The following is a 19768-nucleotide window of genomic DNA, read 5'->3' as shown; positions in this document are numbered from 1 at the left end:
TCTCTAGGTATCTCGGCAATTCCATTTCAATTCCAAAAATCCAATTGCAAAATCCCCAAATGTTGTGATTGTTGATGTACAGTTAGTGATGGACCTCTTTGTCCCTGCTCTCCGCTCATGCTAGATCGCCGTCTCCTTTCTCATTGAGTGAATATCGAGTTGCATTGTGGTTGTGATGTGGGTGGGGTTGGTGTCACGGATATTGAATGCGCTTGTGGATTGGGTGATTGAGCTCGAGATGTTGGGTGTGGCTGTGGAAGGTTACACAGACATGATGGGGCTATTGGCCTTCTCCTGTGTCAACATTTCATTGCATTTCCTTCTAACAACACCATTGTACAAAATCGCTTCCAACTTAATGAGAAAATTTCCAAGGTAATTTTTATGCTTAAAAGGTTTTTAAAATGCAAGTTCATCAAAACTGATAAACATGCATTAGTCAGAGTTATTTATTTTGCAAAATCATTGCAAACATTGTGCACACAGGAGGTCAGGATAATTCGTCGCCAAAGAGGTGATGCTATGGCTTATCCAACCACTCATCAACAAGACAAACTATTTAATATAACTATGTCAGAAACCAAGGCAGTCGCAAGCTATCAAGCTGAGAAGCAGCATCAGCATGACAAAGGCTGGGGATGTAACAGAAGGAAGAAATAGAGCCCGAAACAGCAAGAGGAAATTAGATTTCGAAATGGGTGAAGAAATATGAAAAACCTTGATTAAATCCAAACCTAATGCGTCACTGAAGAAATCTTTAAAGAGGTCTTAAACATCTTTTACAGACGTAACAACCCCGTCAGCATGAGAAGACACATCAGCAAAGACTAGGGGAAAGAGGGAGAGAAAGGGAGGGAGAGAGAACCACAATACCGGGTCGATGTGCCGAGCGGACGGAGCAAGCCTCTAATCCAACTCCCGATATCAAAAATCCATCTAATAGACTAGTCCCGCATTGTGGGACACATCTCCTACTAAACTGATAAGACCAGATACTACACTCGAGAAAGAGAAATAGAAAAGAAAGAGAGAAATAAAAAATTTTAAGCACAAACCCACAAGAGAGAAAAGAGGAAGAGCGGAGTTGAGACAAAACAGACAAGCAGAGACAGGTACACATGGATATAGAAAAGTACTGTGATAGGGGAGATAAGAAGGGCGGACAACTCTGACAGGCCACTCTTTCTGCCATCAATCAGCAGGTTCCTTGGCATCTGATCACTGGTCTTTACGTGCTCCAAATACATCATTAGTAGTGCTGTTTATTCCCAGGACTCCAACATGGGTACATGCTACCCTTGGGTATATGTCCTGGTATTTATCATTGTCACAAGCCCCGTTTGTGTGAACATAAACACAGAAACATGGAAATAATTTAATAATAACAGCGTTGTTACAACCAAATTGTTTTACCTGGTGAAATGTTTGCTTCCTGTGTTGTCTATCATCGTGGCTTATACATGGGAAGCTAAGGTGTTAGAAGCAAGGGCCCTTTACCTATTTAGGCCTCAACTGAACGGCATTCCAAAAATAGATGGAAAGAAAGCGATTACACTTTTTTAAAATGAGAACAGAAACCTGCAGGTAGTTAGAAATCCCTGACAGTCTCACCCTCCCCTCCAATCTGATTCCTACACACCCCTGTGGAGCCCAATGCTCCATTAATTAGTGCATGGCAGCAGGATTGCTTTGAGAGTTCGAATTAACAAAACAGCGGAAGGATGCAAGGCGTGACACGGCACAAGGCCTTGGGCGTGGTCGTTGTGTCAAAGGCCCAACACAGGGGGTAGCTGTGATGTACGCAAGGCAGTTAGGTAAAAGCTGGGTCACGGGATGCTAAACAGGGCGCTTACAGGTAATGGAAACTTTCTCTTTTTACATAATTCATTTTTCATCGATCTCAAGGTTAGTATTTGTAGGTAGAGTCACATATAGAGATTGGAGGTGAGGCTGGGAGTGAGGATTGAGACGAAGTAGGCCAACGACAGACAGGAGACATGGGCATGTGAAGGAAATAATTAGATCGACTTGATCTAGGGACCAGGACCAAGATTGGTGTAACCGCTGGATATGAAAGTGGGGCCATTGTTGACTGGCTGTCTCGAGTTAGAAGGAAAGCAGGAGGCAAATTGCAGTTACATACTTCTCATAATAATAGACCTGCCAAGCACCACTCGAGTGTCTTCATGACAAGTGGTGGGTATGAGGAAACATCTGGCAAGCTTCAGAATCAATAGTCTGGCAAGATCTGAGGTTTTTTTGGTTGTTTCTTTGTATACAAGATCGAGGCTCGTGTAAGAGCTCACATTGATCACAAAAAGACAAACTGACACATAAAACATATGATAAAGGGAGCGGGAGACGAGATGAAGAGCAGGGACATCGGGAGATCTGTGGGAGGGAGAGGGCTTGGGGGCTAGGAGGCATGGGACGGGAAGTGGGGGGGGGGGGGGGGGGGGGTTGGGAAATGTAAAAAAAAAACACATGGACACTGCTAGGAATTCCAGGAAAGACGTTGGTATTTCAAAAAAGTGGATTTGGGGTGAATTAACGGGGGTAGAAAAGATCAAGGTTTTGGATGGGGGGAAGATAAGAGATGGTGGTGAACAGCTGTTTGAAAGACCTGGAGGGAGGAGTGGGATTGAAGGGAGTGGGGGAGTTTGTTCCAGAGGCGGGAGAAAAGAGGAATGAAAGAGTGAAGGTGAGCAGAGAATATTTGGGGGACAGAGCCCAGAGAGAGCTGGGGGAGCAAGGCTGGAGAGGAGTCGGTAGAAGACAGAAAGACCACAAGTTTCTTGACAAAAGACAAGTTTCTGGGTTTGCATTACCTGAATGCAACAATCTTTGCTACGTCACACTTCACTGTCTGCCTCAATCTTGTTCTGTGTCAAAATGTTTGATTACTTCAAACAAAGAGGAAATAACATGGATTAGCCTCCAGTTAGAACCAGAACAGTGGAAGAACTCTCCTTCTCCCTATTTGTTTTTGAAACATTTCTTTGAAGCCAGGTGTGAATCGAATATTGATGTGTGAGGGACATTTGTTATTGCATGACAAAAGGGTTGTCATGATGCATTTAGAATTTGCCTTGTATCCCTGTAAATATAAACATTAATCGTGGATATAAACACAGGAATCAATTTGCTGTTTTATTACTTTGAGGGCTACCAGGATAGCCAATAGGTACGCACATCGCCTTTGAGCTGTCTAGCCTAGGTTTGAATCCCGGCCCATCTATAAACTTGGCTATGTGTGTTTTGTCCTGAGTGTTTTTCAGGCAGGGTGAGGTATCAATGTGTGTGTGTGCCATCCATCGGAACGACCCATATGCCAGCACTAGAGTCCCTGTATAAAGAGAGTTGCGCCATGCGCTGACCCGAGATTTCTGGTCACGTGATTTCGTGGCGCCATTTTGTGTCTAACTTCACCGTGCGTGAACGTCAGCTTGGTACGGGAATGTTGTTTATTGCCAAACAAAATGACTGGTTGTTCTGCTTTTGGTTGTTCAAACCAATCTGGGAAATATAAGATGTATAGATTTCCAAGTGATAAAGTCAGAAGACAAATTTGGGAAGCGAAAGTCAGACGAAAGAGCTGGAAAGCGATCGACTCCTCGAGACTCTGCCAGGTAGGCCCACGCCGCTTGATGATCGATGTTCAAAAGCAATTCTATCTGCTCGGTTTTTTTTTGGTTGTCTGTCCGTTGAAAACCCTTTTAAAGGGAAGTGATTTGTGTTTGTTTATAATCTTCAAGGAGCTGACCAAAAATGCATTTCCGTGGGAAGAACCCTGCTCAATTTTTTTCGGGTAGTCCTAGCGGACCGCATATTGTCATTGATTGATGAAATGTCCCGGTACAGTGACATTGCCTGGTCTGCGGTTGGGTAGTCTGCGGGCAATGTCACTGTACTTTTTCAGAGGGAATTAATTTTGATTTTATAGGGGTGGGAAACCCATGGTCCGTTTTGTTTTCAGTTGTCTGTCCGTCCATTCAAAACTTATTCCGAGGCAAGTTATTTTTTTGGTTTAAAATCTTTAGCCTAAGCGGCAATCATAAAAGCAATTTTAGGGGGGGACCTGCTCAATTTTTTTGCGGGTTGTGCAGCCATCCATACGTCCAAAATTTGACGAGTTATTGTTTGCTTTGTACAGTGCTCATGCGTCTTGTGGCATATTTGCTCAAATATTTCCCACCCCGGGATTTATGGCCAAATTGTAGTGATGGAAGATTTTGCACATTGGACAATCCCTATATATTTAACCTGGTGACAGCTATCGTTCCCAAAACATACAATATTTCTAGGTGATTAATGCAGTAAAACAGGTGTATTGGTGTACCCACATTTAAAACTGGCTCAACTTTCAAAAGCTGTTATCCCTGTTTGATATCAACATACATGTGGTCGATAGAGCTAGCGATTTGTCTGGCCATCTTCCGGAAGATTGTCCATGTGATTTTCTGTTGTGGAAGTACTAGTACATGACAGCTCATTAAAATTAAACTGTGTTGTGTTAGAATAAAAATTTCAATAAATAAATACATCAAGGACACTCATTGTATGATTGCAGGAACATTTCGATGTGAATCAGTTTGAGAGGGGGCGAGCTGATGACAAAAAGAGGTTGAAGTGCTCTGCAGTTCCAACAATATTTAGCTACCGGAAACCCGTGAAGCTGCGCAACTCCCCCAAGAAGCGTGGACCGTCCAGAACTGAGAGACTACATCTACCAAACTTGTCCGACCACACCTACTCCACTCATGAACGTATTGACTCCTCAAATGAATCTCAATGTAAGAATTGTTTTATTTATTACAAAATCATGGCAGGACATGTTCAATCAATGACATATTTTAAACGATTACAAAATGACAGGCATGTGCTTGACAGGCAAACAAAAATATTGGATATGCCCACACTCCTTTCTAAAAGTTATTAAAATTCAGAGAACGACAGCATTGGTTTGTCTTACTTATAATGTTAGCTCTTATATGCAGTGTTGGCTTGTAATATGCATTGCCATACCACTTTTAATATCACCACACAGCTCTTTTTCACGGCAATAGCTGAGTTTTTGACAAAACAAATATCACCTGTATGTAATAATAAGACTAAATATGTGTAGTAAATTTTTTTTTAGCAGGTTTAGAATATATCACCCCATATCGCGAATGTACATGTATATCTAATCCGACACACTTAGACACAAAATGGCGTCCAAATTTGAGTTGACACAACTCTCTATATACAGGGCCTCTAGCCAGCACTTGTCATTGGTAAGAGTTAAAGATCCCATGGTATCCTTCACAAATGGTGAGTTATAGCCGACACCCTGAACAAATTATGAATTCCTACATCTTCAGTCGAGTACTCTGCATCAGACTGGCGACCTGGCCAGGATGGGTTCGTGCAAAGAAATGTTTATCGACTAAGTTACAGATAAGTAACTGATAAGTAAGTAACTAAGTTACTAACGGTGATACGGTCCAGAACTGTGAAAACAAGCGTTACGCCGAGGTCCCCCGTCGGTGAAGTGATGTGATTGACAAAGTGGAAGATGCAAGGTGGCCATCTTGGATTTTGACGTGGCGACCCAATTTTCAATAGCGTTCTCCCTTATGCGTAGATACACCCACACACTTAGAAGTTAGTAGTTCATTTATTTTTCAAGATATTTCGCTCACAAGGTTCAAACATATATATGGCGGCGGCCATCTTGGATTTTGACGTGGCGACCCAATTTTCAAAAGCCTTCTTCCTTATGCATAGATACACCCACACACCAGATTAGAAGTTGGTACTTCGCTTATTTTTCAAGATATTCCGCTCACAAGGTTCAGACATACATGGCGGCGGCCATCTTGGAATTTGACGTGGCGACCCAATTTTCAATAGCGTTCTTCCTTATGTGTAGATACACCCACACACCAGATTAGAAGTTGGTACTTCGCTTATTTTTCAAGATATTTTGCTCACAAGGTTCAGACATACATGGCGTCAGACATACATGGCGGTGGCCATCTTGGATTTTGACGTGGGTTCCACCCACACACCAAATTATAATTCGGTCCTTCGCTTACGCACGCACGTACGCACACACGCCCGCACGCATGGACGAACGGACGCACGCACGCACGGACGGACGCACACACACACGGACGGAGGGGAAAACCATAGTCCCTCTTTCGCTCCGCGGTGCGACGGGGGACAATAATGTGCCTTTGGTTATTGATTTTAATGTAATTTAACTCGTAAAAAGCCCATCAAATATGGCGGGTTGGAACAGTTTATTCAACGGTGCAGCTGTGTAAGTGTGCCAAAGTCTGAAGCCTTGGCCTAGTGTCAGGTGTGCTTATATCTTCTTTATCTATTCGACATCATACAGAAGTAAACGAACACTCGTTTTACTCTGTGCACTTTGCACATCACGTGCAGCGAATTTCATGTCCCTGTGCCTTGTATTCATTATTTATAAAAAAAACGCTTCTGTACACCGCCCTTGAGGCTCAGTTTGCAAGCCAACGTCTACAATTCTACTAGAAGAGACATAATTACACTTTTAAGGAAAATGTTTTTTCGAGTTTGTTTTAGCCTCAACAATAGACCGTAGTGAACACACATTCGTGTTAAAAGACTGGCCTTTAAAACCTACCCTTATGAAGGGGCATAAACATCTTATTATAATAGAGCAAACGTATATGGTTATGTCGTTATGTCGCTATATTTGTCGCTATGTTTATATGCGATGAAAACGTCTTCTTCTTCAAAAACAAATTAATTGCGTTAAGACTGCTGAGACCCCTCAGACCTTTCCCGACCCTTTAATTCCCCCAAGACCCTTCAGACCACCAAGATCCCTGAAGACCCAAAATACCCTGAAGACCCAAAACACCCCAAAGACCCAAAATACCCTTCAAGGCCCTGAGGCTCAAAAAGACCCTGAATACCCAAAAACCCAAAAGACCCAAAAGACCCCGAAAACCCAAAAGACCCTGAAGACCCAAAATACTCCGAAGACCCAAAACACCCCGAAGACCCAAAACACCCCGAAGACCCAAAACACCCCGAAGACCCAAAACACCCAGAAGACCCAAAACACCCAGAAGACTCAAAACACACAGAAGACCCAAAACACCCCAAAGACCCAAAACACCCCGAAGACGCAAAACACCCCGAAGACCCAAAACACCCCGAAGACCCAAAACACCCCGAAGACCAAAAACACCCCGAAGACCCAAAACCCCCCCGAAGACGCAACCCCGAACCCCCCCCCCCCCCCCCCCCGAAGACCCAAAACACCCAGAAAACCCAAAAGACCCTGAAGACCCAAAAGACACCGAAATGGTCAAAGATGCCTACCCCTCTGAAACGACGTGTGGTGAGGCGCGCGGAGCGCGTCGAGTCACGCTAGTCTGTACAAACACACAAACTGATATTGTGTTTTATATGGTAGATTATTTGAAATGCATTTCTCAGATAAAATGAACAAAATTATTCAAAATACAAAAAAAGACAAAACCCAGATCGTGAGCAAACGGCTTCCTATTGCATCATGCTTAAATACACACTAACATTTTCAGCCCCAAACATCACTTGAACAACAAGAACCTTCAAAGCTTTAAAATGCAAAATGGTGGAGATGCAATGGGAATGAAATAAAAATTAGAGAATATTTAATATATATTTACAACTGAGCGTGATGCAAAATAATAATCAATTGCAGATTTGTTTTTGACAACTGAAAATAATTATTATGACAATAATAATAATAATAATAACGAAATTATATATTTTTTAATTCTAAAAAAAGCAACAAATGGTAAGCAAGACCATTAAATGTAATTTATTTTAGAATCTAAACATTTTTGTTGAAACCAACATTATTGTGCAGAAGAAGGTTTGAGGCTGAGGAGTGCATTAAGGAAGAAAATTGTGCAATGCTATTGGCTGGAGCGGTAAAAGGGCATGCAAAGCGCAGATGTTTCAGTGAATTAAAGGGTACATAACTGCTGAGCGAAGTTGTAATTCCAATACCCTTTGCCAATTGTATAATGCAAATTCAGCTTCTGATGTTGCTGATTTTCCTTCAGTAAAGTCATTTACGTTTAAACATCCCTTGGTCACATCCCTCCAATGTGGTCGATGTACCATTAATTGCATCATGAGAGATCTTTTGCACGTCCACCTCTGCTTGATTTACCCTACCATCTAATATATAAAACAAAGCGGTGTCTGTATATATCTGTATGCCCAGTAACTACTCCGATACCCTTGGGCCGATCGACACCAAATTTTCAGGGTATACTCAGAGGGTCTCTACTTAGGTTTTCCGCAAAATGTCTTTCCAAAAAAAAAAAAAAATTTGAATTTTAAATTTCTCATAGGTGTTATTATTTGGGTTGTTTCTTCATTGTGGCATCCTAGGCCAGGTGTGGTGTTGATTTAGCGGTTAGGGTGCCGGCTTGGGATCCTAGGATCCTGGGTTTGAATCCCGGTCGATCACTGAATTAACGCCAGGGGGGTTGACTGAGCCTGTCATCCTTCCGAGGTCAGCAAATTGAGTCCCAGCTCAATGGTAATTCCCTGTGTCGCAAGAGACGACTAACTGGGTTGGCGGCAGGAAGGGCATCGTTGCTTCAAAAAGAGGACCACGGTGCCCGAAAAGGCCAACCCCTGCTCTGCTTGGGGAAAATGGCCTCTAAAGGTGGTTCTTCATTGTGGCATCCCCAGTCTCATTATACTTTGTCCGGAAACTACTCCGAGACCAAGGACCATGGGCAGATAGGATAGTACCGTCTCCCTTTCATTAGAGATCCCACGAGCAACCAGATTAGGTGATATTCCAAATAGAGACTATACCTCTTTCAGCAAATAATGCACAAACTCAACCCACCCGGATGGTCGGTACTCTGCTAGTTACTGATCATTTTCACATCGGAAACCTGGCGTTTGGCCCATAAGATTATCAATTTGTTACATTTATCATGGGAATAGTCGAGTTTGCATTCAACAGATTTGTATCACACCGAGGATGACTATATTCAGGAGGACAACACGACTGTTCACCGAGCTCGGCCATACATGGATCATGGTGAAGACATTTGCTCCCCTGGCGAAAGTCTCCACTTACCGATTCATTGCCTGAGAATAATTTATCGGAGCGAATGGATTATCGCATTTCTCTAACCTCTTTATGTGGGAAACCTTTCATTGTTTAAACAAGGCATGTTTCACGCCTATATTGGTTCCTGCTTATTATACTTCTGCATTGCTATATTGCATTGCAAGCTCACAGGAACCCCCTCTTGTGTATCTTCAATTACATTTGCATCCTTTGTGCTGATATTACACTCACTATTTCCTGGTTGACAAATATTCTGCAGGTGTTCATGTGATAACTTTGCTGAAACCCGAGATTGAAGAATACCATTGCTGTTAGGAATTTGATGAAACTAGTAAATAACTGTTCCCTCTGGGGACATGACTCCGTGAAGAAAGAAGCTGAGCTGTGAAATAAATAATTTTTGGTGTGGTTGGCACACCTGGAACGAAGTTCAGGGGAGCTTATGCGATGGCGCGTTGTCCGTCCGCCAGTCCGTCCATAAACACTTGAAACTTCTTCTCTGAAACCGCTGATGGGATTGCGACCAAATTTGGCACAAATGATATGTGTTGTGTTGTGACTAAAGTTCGTTCACGGCATTTAACGAATCTGGGTCTAAGGGGGTTTACCGGGGGTCAAATTGGATCCAGGTTTGACCCCCCAAAGTAGGAATTTGTTTTTTCCTCTGAAACTACACACACTATTTCGATGACACTTTACCACAACCTTCACCACCCGTGATGTACCAAAGTTTGTTCACGGCATTAAAACAAATCTTCCCATGTGAGGGTTTACGGAGGAGTTGCCCCCCAAAATCGGTGTTTGCTATTCTTCTCAGAAACTACACATGCAATTCCAATTAAACTTAACCACACCCATCATCACCGGTGATGTACCAAGGTTTGTTCACGACATGAAAAAAATCTGCCCCATTGGGGATCTATGGGATTGCCCCCCAAAATAGTTTTTTTTTGTTTGTTTATTTAAAGTCTTATGATTATGTTAGTATGATTAAACATACTGCCCTGTCTTCTAGCAAGCATTAAAATTGGTTTTAAATACCTTTAGTCAGTGCAGTATACTGTTTATTCTACCAGGTGAGCGCCAGGGGTACTTTCTGCACTATGTTTTAAGTATGTTTTCTTGAAGAAAAAAATCTGCACCATTAAAATAATATCCGTGCCTACCCATCTCTTCACAGACGGCTTTAATCAGAAGACAGCATGTTGCACTTCACAAATGTGTTGCATGTCTATATCGGAGTCTCAATGAGGATGTAAAATGAAAGTGAAACACTTGAAAAAAAATGCATCTTTTACAACACATGCTTATTGTTGCTGCTGTTGTGTAGGTTGTGGTTGTTGTTTCTGCACTCCATCTATGTACTTTTATATATTTTTCTATTTCTTTGAGAAGTATTACTATAGAAAAAATTGTATGCTCCTTCTGTGTCCGAAACAATTTCTACTGTCAGAGGTTAATCAATGTTACTGTTGGAATCACCGCATTAAGCCTCCATTCCTACTTCTTCTATGACCTCGGAAATACAGACTTTTAAATGAAGGATCCTTATGATAAAACGGACATAAATTTTTGTTTGGACTAAATCCATTTAACCTTTTCAACCAAGGAAATCGATTATTAGCTTTCCTATAGTACTATTTTTTATTATTTGACTGCAGCAGGAACCACGATATTAAAGCTCGAGGTCCTGCTTCTTATAAAAGGGAGGCGCAAAGTTTCCCTCCCTTTATACAAAGGGTAGTTTCTCTGTATGCAGCATTAACATGGGGACTGAAATACATTTCTCGGCTTCTACTGAACGAAATCGGCTGCAAACTTCAGACGTCAATGTTTTGTACGTTGAGGTAATATGTTCCAAATTTCAGCAACGTCCGTTTATGCATTCTTGAGTTTTATTTAGAAAACCCTCGAAATCACGTTGGTGTCTGTCCGTCCATCTGTCCGTACATCCGTCCATCCATCCATCCGTACGTCCATCCATCCATCCGAACGTCTGTCCATACATCCGTCCATCCACCAAAAATGCGTTGGCGCTCATATCTCAAGGACTATACATTGAAACTATCTGAAACTGAAACTTGGAATATACATCGGCCAATAGGTCTAGCTAATGGCTTTCAAAATAAATTCCACCTCAGTGCATAATTTTTTGCTTTAACATTAAATATCTATATAAATATATATACACACTTTATAACTCTTCAAAATATTATTACACAAATCTAATGTGCTGGCCCAATGGCCTAATGGATAAAGCATCAGACTCATCTGGGTTGTCCCATCCTATCTGGGTTGAATATTTTTTTCCCCTTACTTTCTCAAGTCTTTTATATCATCTTGAATAAAGTATTGTACGATGAACAAATGCATTTTGTTTGTATTTATAATGTATCTTGTGAAAAATGTCAGGGGCATAGAAAAGGCCCCTTTAGATGGGATGTACCATGTGGCAAATTATGGAAAAGAAGGGACATTCCATAGCTTGTAGGAAATTTTTTTTTTTTTTTTTTTTGTTTTTTTTGTATACAAGGTCGAGGCTCGTGAAAGAGCGAACATTAATCACACAGAAAGACAAACCGACACATAAAACATATAACATAGGGAGCGGTAGACAAGATGGGGAGAGAGGGGGAAGGACACAAACACAACATTTGAGAGCAGGGACCGAGAGACATGGAGACATCGAGAGATCTGAGAGAGGGCGAGGGCTTTGGGGGGGGGGGGGGGCGTGGGAAGGGGGCGGTGGGAGAGGTATAAAACATATGGACACTGCCAGGACTTCCAGGAAAGAAGTTGGAATTTCAAACAAGGTGGATCTGGGGTGGATTAGCGGGGGTAGAAAAGATCAAGGTTTTGGATGGGGGAAGATAAGAGATGGTGGTGAACAGCTGTTTTAAAGACCTGGAGGGAGGAGTGGGATTGAAGGGAGTGAGGGAGTTTGTTCCAGAGGCGGGAGAAAAGAGGAATGAAAGAGTGAAGGTGAGCAGAGAGCCGAGATTTCGGCAGTTTAACCATCAGAGGGTTGCTGGCAGATCTTGTGCGACCTGTAGGAATATTTGGGGGACAGAGCACAGAGAGAGCTGGGGGTGCAAGGCCGGAGAGGAGTCGGTAGAAGACAGAAAGACCACCTACCTGCCTGCGGTGAGTGAGTGAAAGGCCCTCAGAGATAGCTTCATCGCGGGAGATTCCAATAATTCTGAAAGCTTTGGTTTCAACAGCGTGAAGCCGAGCTAGGTGTGAGGCAGGAGCACCGGCCCATAGGGGAGAACAGTATTCCATTGAGCTGCGGATGAAAGCCTTGTATGTGGTGAGGAGCTCAGGTGTGCCGAGGAAGGACTTCGCACGACGGAGGATGCCCAGTCGGCGACTGGCTTTGGAGGCCAGCTTAGAAATGTGGTTTTCCCAAGAAAGATCATGGCAGATAGTGAGACCCAAAATCTTGAGCGACAGAACTTCTTGGAGAGGATTGTTGAGAAAGTAGATGGGAGGGTTGTCCAGTCGATCTTTTCGGAGAGACATAGTAAGAGTGTGAGATTTGTCAGGATTGAAAGACATGTTCCACTTGTTTGACCAGTCTGTGATTTTGTCCAGGTCTTCAGAGAGTGAGGAGGCAGCAGACTGCCGATCTGAGGGAAGAGGAATGGAGCGGCAGAGAGTGGAGTCATCAGCAAAGAGATAGAGAGGATTTTCGAGAGAGTCAGAGAGATCATTGATGAAGACCAGAAAAAGCACGGGGCCCAGAACACTGCCTTGGGGAACTCCAGCCTGAACAGGAAGAGGAGATGAGAGAAACCCATTCAGGGCCACACGTTGACGACGACTAGAGAGGAAGTCCGCCAGCCATGCGTGGAGATTTCCATGGATACCAAAGGAGGAGAGTTTGGTGAGCAGAGCGGGGTGCCAGACCGTGTCGAAGGCACGTGATATGTCGAGGGAGACAGCTCTAATTTCCTGTTTGGCATTGAGGACCTCCATCCATTGTTGAGACAGCAGAAGCAGCATGTCCAGAGTAGAGTGACCTGGTCTGAAACCAAATTGATGATCAGAGATCAAGCCATTGGAGAAGAGGAAAGATTTCATATCCGAAGCAATGATGGATTCCATGACTTTGCTGATAATTGGGAGAAGGCTGATTGGTCTGTAGTTGCTAGGATCTGTTTTTGCACCTTTTTTGTGCAAAGCGGTGATGTTGGCTGATTTCCAAGCAGATGGCAGTTGACCTTGAGCAAAAGAGAGGGTGAAGAGAACAGAGAGAGGGTGAGATAGAGCAGCAGAGCAGGATTTTAGGACCCGTGGGCTGATGCCGTCGGGTCCAGTTGCAGAATCAGAGTCGAGGGTTGACAGAAACTTTTCCACCTTGTCAGGAGGAAAGGACACGGAGTCCAGGAGCAGCAGGGTACGACTGGGTATGGTGGGTACAGAGAGGGATGGGTTTGGGACAGAGACTGATCATGATAGAATCAACAACGGCTGGGACAATCTCCACTAAATTTTGCGTACATGCTCGGTGTGGGCAGGTCATGGGTCATGTGCACAAAATAATTCTCCCTTCATCCTCCTCTCCCCCTCTCAAATCTCCCTCTCAAATGCCAAACTATGCAAAATAAGGGGCATTCAAAAAATATTGTGAGCATGCTGGACTACCCTTGTGTTCTGAGGAGGAACCAAGTAATTCTCTAGAAAAGTTCATATAAAGGGCACACTACATCTGACAAATAAAATACATTTACCATTCATTGGAACATTCTTCATGCAGCTGTATGAATCAAATTGGCGCCCCTTTATATGAACTTTTCTGGAGCATTACTTGGTTCCTCCTCAGAACACAAGGGTAGTCCAGCATGCACACGAGATCTTTTGAATGCCCCTTATTTTGTATTGTTTGGCATTTTCTACAAGCTATGGAATGTCCCTTCTTTTCTATAATTTGCCACATGGTACATCCCATATAAAGGGGCCTTTTCTATGCCCCTGGCATTTTACCCAAGAATTCCCGTGAGGGACAAACAGACGCATCTCCTCTTAGTTATGGTAACACTCATTCCCTCCGGGAGCAAAAAACGAAAAATGTGTCAATACCCACATCTTCAGGCAGGGGTCAGTAGTTAAACCACTTGCACTATTCTCCATGTACAGGTAAAAATGGCAAGTCGTCTCTCCATTCTCACAAGGAAGGGGGAGAGGAGGATGAAGGGAGAATTATTTTGTGCACATGACCCATGACCTGCCCACACCGAGCATGTACGCAAAATTTAGTGGAGATTGTCCCAGCCGTTGTTGATTCTATCATGATCAGGCGTACAATAGTACATACATGCAAACATACATACATACATACATACATACATACATACATACATACAATTGACATATTTTGGAATGATTGTAGGAAGCATCAAAGGACTATCCTAGAACATGGCATGGATGTTCCTCCTTGCCCTCAAAATGCATCCAGGATTCAATAGCTTGGCCCTCGATATCGAGAGTCTTCAGGTCTCTTATGAGTATCATTTCCTGCCAAACTGGAGCTCTGGGATCTCTCAAGAGCAAACTTAGTACGTAATAACTTACAGCTGTTTCTATGAACCTTACAGCACAACTTCAAAGTGTTTCACCTGCACACTTTTACAAAAAACAATCTTTTAAAAATATATTTCTTCTCAACATTGGCAGATGGCTGATAGAAATCTGATATGGTTTTGTTATGCTGGACCGCTGAAAAGAGATCGGCAAATCCCACTTCTAGTTAATTGTGTCATGGAACAAGATAAGAGACATTTTCTGGAGAGCCCGTTCATTGGTTTCCAATATCTGCCATTGAAAGACGGTAAACTGTGCACTGGCTTTGTATACATGCTATAAAACCTTTTTATCACTTACTGGTATAGAATACTTTTTATAGTATGAGTACGAAGACCAAACTCTCTATACATTTGTAAGGTTCCATAGCCTAAAACAGTTCTGTGTGTTATTCATTTCACAATTCTTCAGTTAAGGCCTACACTGCTCTGTTTCTTGGGATTGCTAAAAGTAGAATTCAGCTTCCGATGGAGGGACTTCTAATGGCACAACTAAACTGCAGTGAGTATTTTTGTCCCAACATGAAACCTTGTGAAAAAAAAAAAAAAAAAAAAGTCCAGTCAGAGCTGGTGATGGGGATGACTACTTTCTTTCTTAGGCAGAATATGGCTATGGGTAGCATCATTTTCTGGGGAGGCGGAGGTGCAACTGCCACTGATGCAGTGCCCCAATAGATTTGAGGAGGAATTTGTCATGTATACAGGGTACCGGCAATAGCTCATCTACTCTTTGTGAAGGACACTGTGGAATCTTTAACATCTATAAACTAATGGCGGAAGATGGGACGTCCCGTTTAACGTGCATCTAAGGGGCAGCACACCCATTGATGCCTTGCCCTGTCTGCAAAACCCCAGGATGACAGTTTAAAATATGGGTCAGGAGTCAAACCCGGGTGAGACAGCTCAGAGGTGAGTGTGCATCCTGTCGGCCAAAAAGTAATGAGAAAACACAAAAAAACACAAGTATAGCTACATTCAAAGTACACCACCTCGATGCCAAATAAACAAATATCATATCCTCCAGCGTTCGACATTGAAGGGGCACCTCCGGCGCCCGGCGATGCCGCCGTGCAGCACGTAGAGATGGTATTGGGACGGAGAAGCATATAATAATTGATTGATTAATTGCGTAATTAAAATAAAGAAATGATAATCGTAAAATAATTAATTTTTTAATCAATTGGCTAATAGCATACCAAAACCACCAATGTTTTCACCTGAATCTGTAAATTTTTGAAAATGAAGTAATTAATCGAAAAGTTAAATAATTAATCAATAAATCAAAAACACCCTTTACAGCCAAATCACTCGGTCATTGTCATGTCCAAATATCATCATATTAGCTCAAAAGGTGCCTGAGATATTGCCCAGACGAGAAAGAAAATAAACAAGGAATTAAGAAAAAGAAAAAAAAGAACCACCTTTAGAGGCCATTTTTCCCCGCAGAGCAGGGGTTGGCCTTTTTTGGGCACCTTGGTCCCCTTTTTGAAGCAATGTTTTATGGCCGGATGCCCTTCCTGCCACCAACCCTGTTAGTCGCCTCTTGCAAAAATTAAGGAATTAAGAAATTAAAACCAAAAACAAGGAATTAAGAAATCGATCATAATTAAGCAATTAATCAATTAATTGATTAATGAAAAAATAAAAAATACAGTTTTTTCGAAAACACTTGTTCACTATTTTGCTGAAATTTTAGCTTCCTAGCTCCTTCCTAGCTTTTAGATGGCTGAGATATTGCCAGCCAAACAAACAAGAAAACAAACCAGAGATCAAACAAACAAACAAACAAGCGGAGTGAAAACTGAGTACACCCTTTTGGCGCACGTCATCACTGGGATTCGCGCCCGGCGATTACTTCCTGCAGCGCCTGGAGATGGAATAAGGAGAGTGAGAGTACAATTAAAGATGACATTATAAACAGTACCATTTTTTGCATGTGCAGACCTCGGGTTCCCTATACAGTACAAAATGTGGAATGATATAACTTGAAAATGCATGTTGACAAACATTGGTAAACACAATACTGATTGTGTTGTAATAGAAGCACAATGTCAGGTTTTTATGGTCGTGTGGCAGGCAGGAAGTGTGATACTACTCTTAACTGGGATCACTCCGTATTCATTCGCACCATGAGCTATGAATCTGCTTTCCTCACCCACTTTAAAACATCACAAGAGATTCTTCACCGACAGGTCGTGGTAAATGAAACGGTGATGTGCAACTCCGACAACGTTTGGCCCTTCACCAATCATGAAAGGCAACACGACCATGAAGGCCACCACCGACATCGTCAGTGATGTTTTGGGATGGCACCAGGTTTCGGTGTCCAAAGAGGACTTATTGTTGCCATAAAATTACCCAGACCATTGAAGTGTCTTCATCACAATGCCACAAGCAAATCGACAAGCGATTCCATAAATTCCTAGGAAGAATGGAGAAAATTGCAATTTGTACATTTGCCCACATTTTTCAACTGGGGTAAACCCATAAAACCTCCTCCCAAGGAGTGCTGTAACAACTCACATGCAATGTTGCCTCACCGTTTCAGTGAAACGTCACTTATTGAGAACCTTCTGAAGGTTCTCTTGAAAAGAGTTCTTTACATCTTGAAAAGAGTAGCTTCGTCGCAAAATGATGTAAAGCTGGTGGTAGAATTGGTGTTGGAGGGAGGAAAAAGACAATATGCCAATACCATGTTATTAAACAGCGCAGACACTCCAATTGCAGTCAATGGCCCTGAATGGATTTCTCTCATCTCCCCTTCCTGTTCTGGCTGGAGTTCCCCAAGGTAGTGTTCCGGGCCCTGTGCTTTTTCTCGTCTTCATCAATGATCTCTCTGACTCTCTGGAAAATCGTCTCTATCTCTTTGCTGATGACTCCACTATCTGCCGCTCCAATCCTCATCCCTCAGATCGGCAGTCTGCAGCCTCCTCACTCTCTGCAGACCTGGACAAAATCACAGACTGGTCAAACAAGTGGAACATGTCTTTCAATTATGACAAATCTCACACTCTTACAATGTCTCTCCGAAAAGACCGACTGGACAACCCTCCCATCCACTTTCGGAATAATCCTCTCCAAGAATTTCTGTCGCTCAAGCTTTTGGGTCTCACTATCTGCCATGATCTTTCCTGGGAAAACCACATTTCCAAGCTGGCCTCCAAAGCCAGTCGCCGACTGGGCATCCTCCATCATGCGAAGTCCTTCGTTGGCACACCTGAGCTCCTCACCACATACAAGGCTTTCATCCGCAGCTCAATGGAATACTGTTCCCCCCTCTGGGCCGGTGCTCCTGCCTCACACCTAGCCCGGCTTCACGCTGTTGAAACCAAAGCGTTCAGAATCATTGGAATCTCCAGCAATGAAGCTAACTCCGAGGGCCTTTCACTCACTCACCGCAGGCAGGTTGGTGGTCTTTCCGTCTTCTACCGACTCCTCTCCGCCCTTGTTCCCCCAGCTCTCTCTGTGCTCTGTCCCCCAAATATTCCTACAGGTCGCACAAGATCTGCCAGTAACCCTCTTATGGTTAAACTGCCAAAATATAGGCTCTCTGCTCACCTTCACTCTTTCATTCCCCTTTTCTCCCGCCTCTGGAACAAACTCCCCCACTCCCTTCAATCCCACTCCTCCCTCCAGGTCTTTCAAACAGCTGTTCACCACCATCTCTTATCTTCCCCCATCCAAAACCTTGATCTTTTCTACCCCTGCTAATTCACCCCAGATCCACTTTTTTGAAATTCCAACTTCTTTCCTGGAAGTCCTTGCAGTGTTCATATGTTTTATACTTCTCCCACCTCCCCCCCAAGCCCTCTCCCTCCCACAGTTCTCTCTATGTCCCTGCTCTCAAATGTTATGTTTGTGTCCTTCCCCCTCTCTCCATCTTGTCCACTGCTCCCCTTATTTTGTGTTTTATGTGTCGATTTGACTTTTTGTGCGATTAATGTTAGCTCTTTCACGAGCCTCGATCTTGTATACAAAAAAAAATAAAAATGGGGTCAATGTAGGCTTAAAACATATATATATATATATATATATATATATATATATATATATATATATATATACATATATATATATATATATATACACAGACTTGGCATTTAATATGGAATATTTTTTTGTGGGGGTGAACTTACTTTTCAAGATGTCTTACAACCAAAAGTTCATTGGAATTATGTTGAAATTATTCTAGATTTTGTTAATGTGACCTTTAAAAGAAACAAAAACCACATTTGCCATTTCGAAAAAAATTAATTGATCCTTGAAAGTGATGTAAACTGATATCGAACTCAATTCATGGACAGTACTGTGTTAAACTTCTGTACGTTTTCCAGAAGTATCTCTTTATTTTGCTCATTAGCCAATTTTTTTTTTAACAAAAACAAAAGTTAAATTACGACTGGGATTACGGACAGTAAAATTACAGTTCAGTACTTCGTGTAACCCCCACGAGCATTCAGGAGAGCACGTACACGTTGAGGTATGCTGTTCACGAGATTTGCTAAGGGTTGGACAGGAATCGCTTGCCATGCAGTGACAATAGCCTGCTGCAATTCACGCACAGAGGTCGGCTGCTGGTCCAAGTGGTCGATTTGACGCGTTAATTCTGCCCACAAGTTCTCGATCGGATTCATATTCGGGGACATGGCAGGCCACTCCATATGCTCCACACCATGGTCAGCAAGAAAGTGTTGGATCATGCGAGCACGATGAGGCCGTGCATTGTCATCTTGGAAGACAAAGTTTCCTCGAAAGGCTGCACGAGCAAATGGAAGCAATGTTTCTTCCAGAATGGCCCTGTACTTGAACTGGTTCAGGTTTCCATTCAGAACAACCAGGTCAGTTTTGCCCCCTGCATGAAAAGCAGCCCAAACGGTCACCCCACCACCTCCAGCTTGGACTCTTGGCACAATACAATCTTTGTTGTAGGCTTCATGCACTTTTCTGCACACTCGGACGCGGCCATCTTGAAGATAGACCAGAAATCTAGACTCGTCACTGAAGATCACGTGATTCCAGTGTCCTGGCTGCCATTGACGGTGCTCTCTGGCCCACTGCAATT

General features: G+C 42.9%; 1 pseudogene; it reads right to left on the bottom strand.

Annotated features, from left to right (window-relative positions):
- Positions 1 to 857: 857 nt before the first annotated feature.
- On the bottom strand, positions 858 to 1016 carry LOC137426323 (U2 spliceosomal RNA; annotated as a pseudogene).
- Positions 1017 to 19768: the final 18752 nt, after the last annotated feature.

The sequence above is a fragment of the Myxine glutinosa genome, chromosome 4 (assembly GCF_964187855.1).
Source record: "Myxine glutinosa chromosome 4, kmMyxGlut1.1, whole genome shotgun sequence".
Lineage (NCBI taxonomy): Eukaryota > Metazoa > Chordata > Myxini > Myxiniformes > Myxinidae > Myxine > Myxine glutinosa.
Note: the sequence above shows the minus strand (reverse complement) of the source record. Positions and strands in the feature narration are given on the sequence as shown.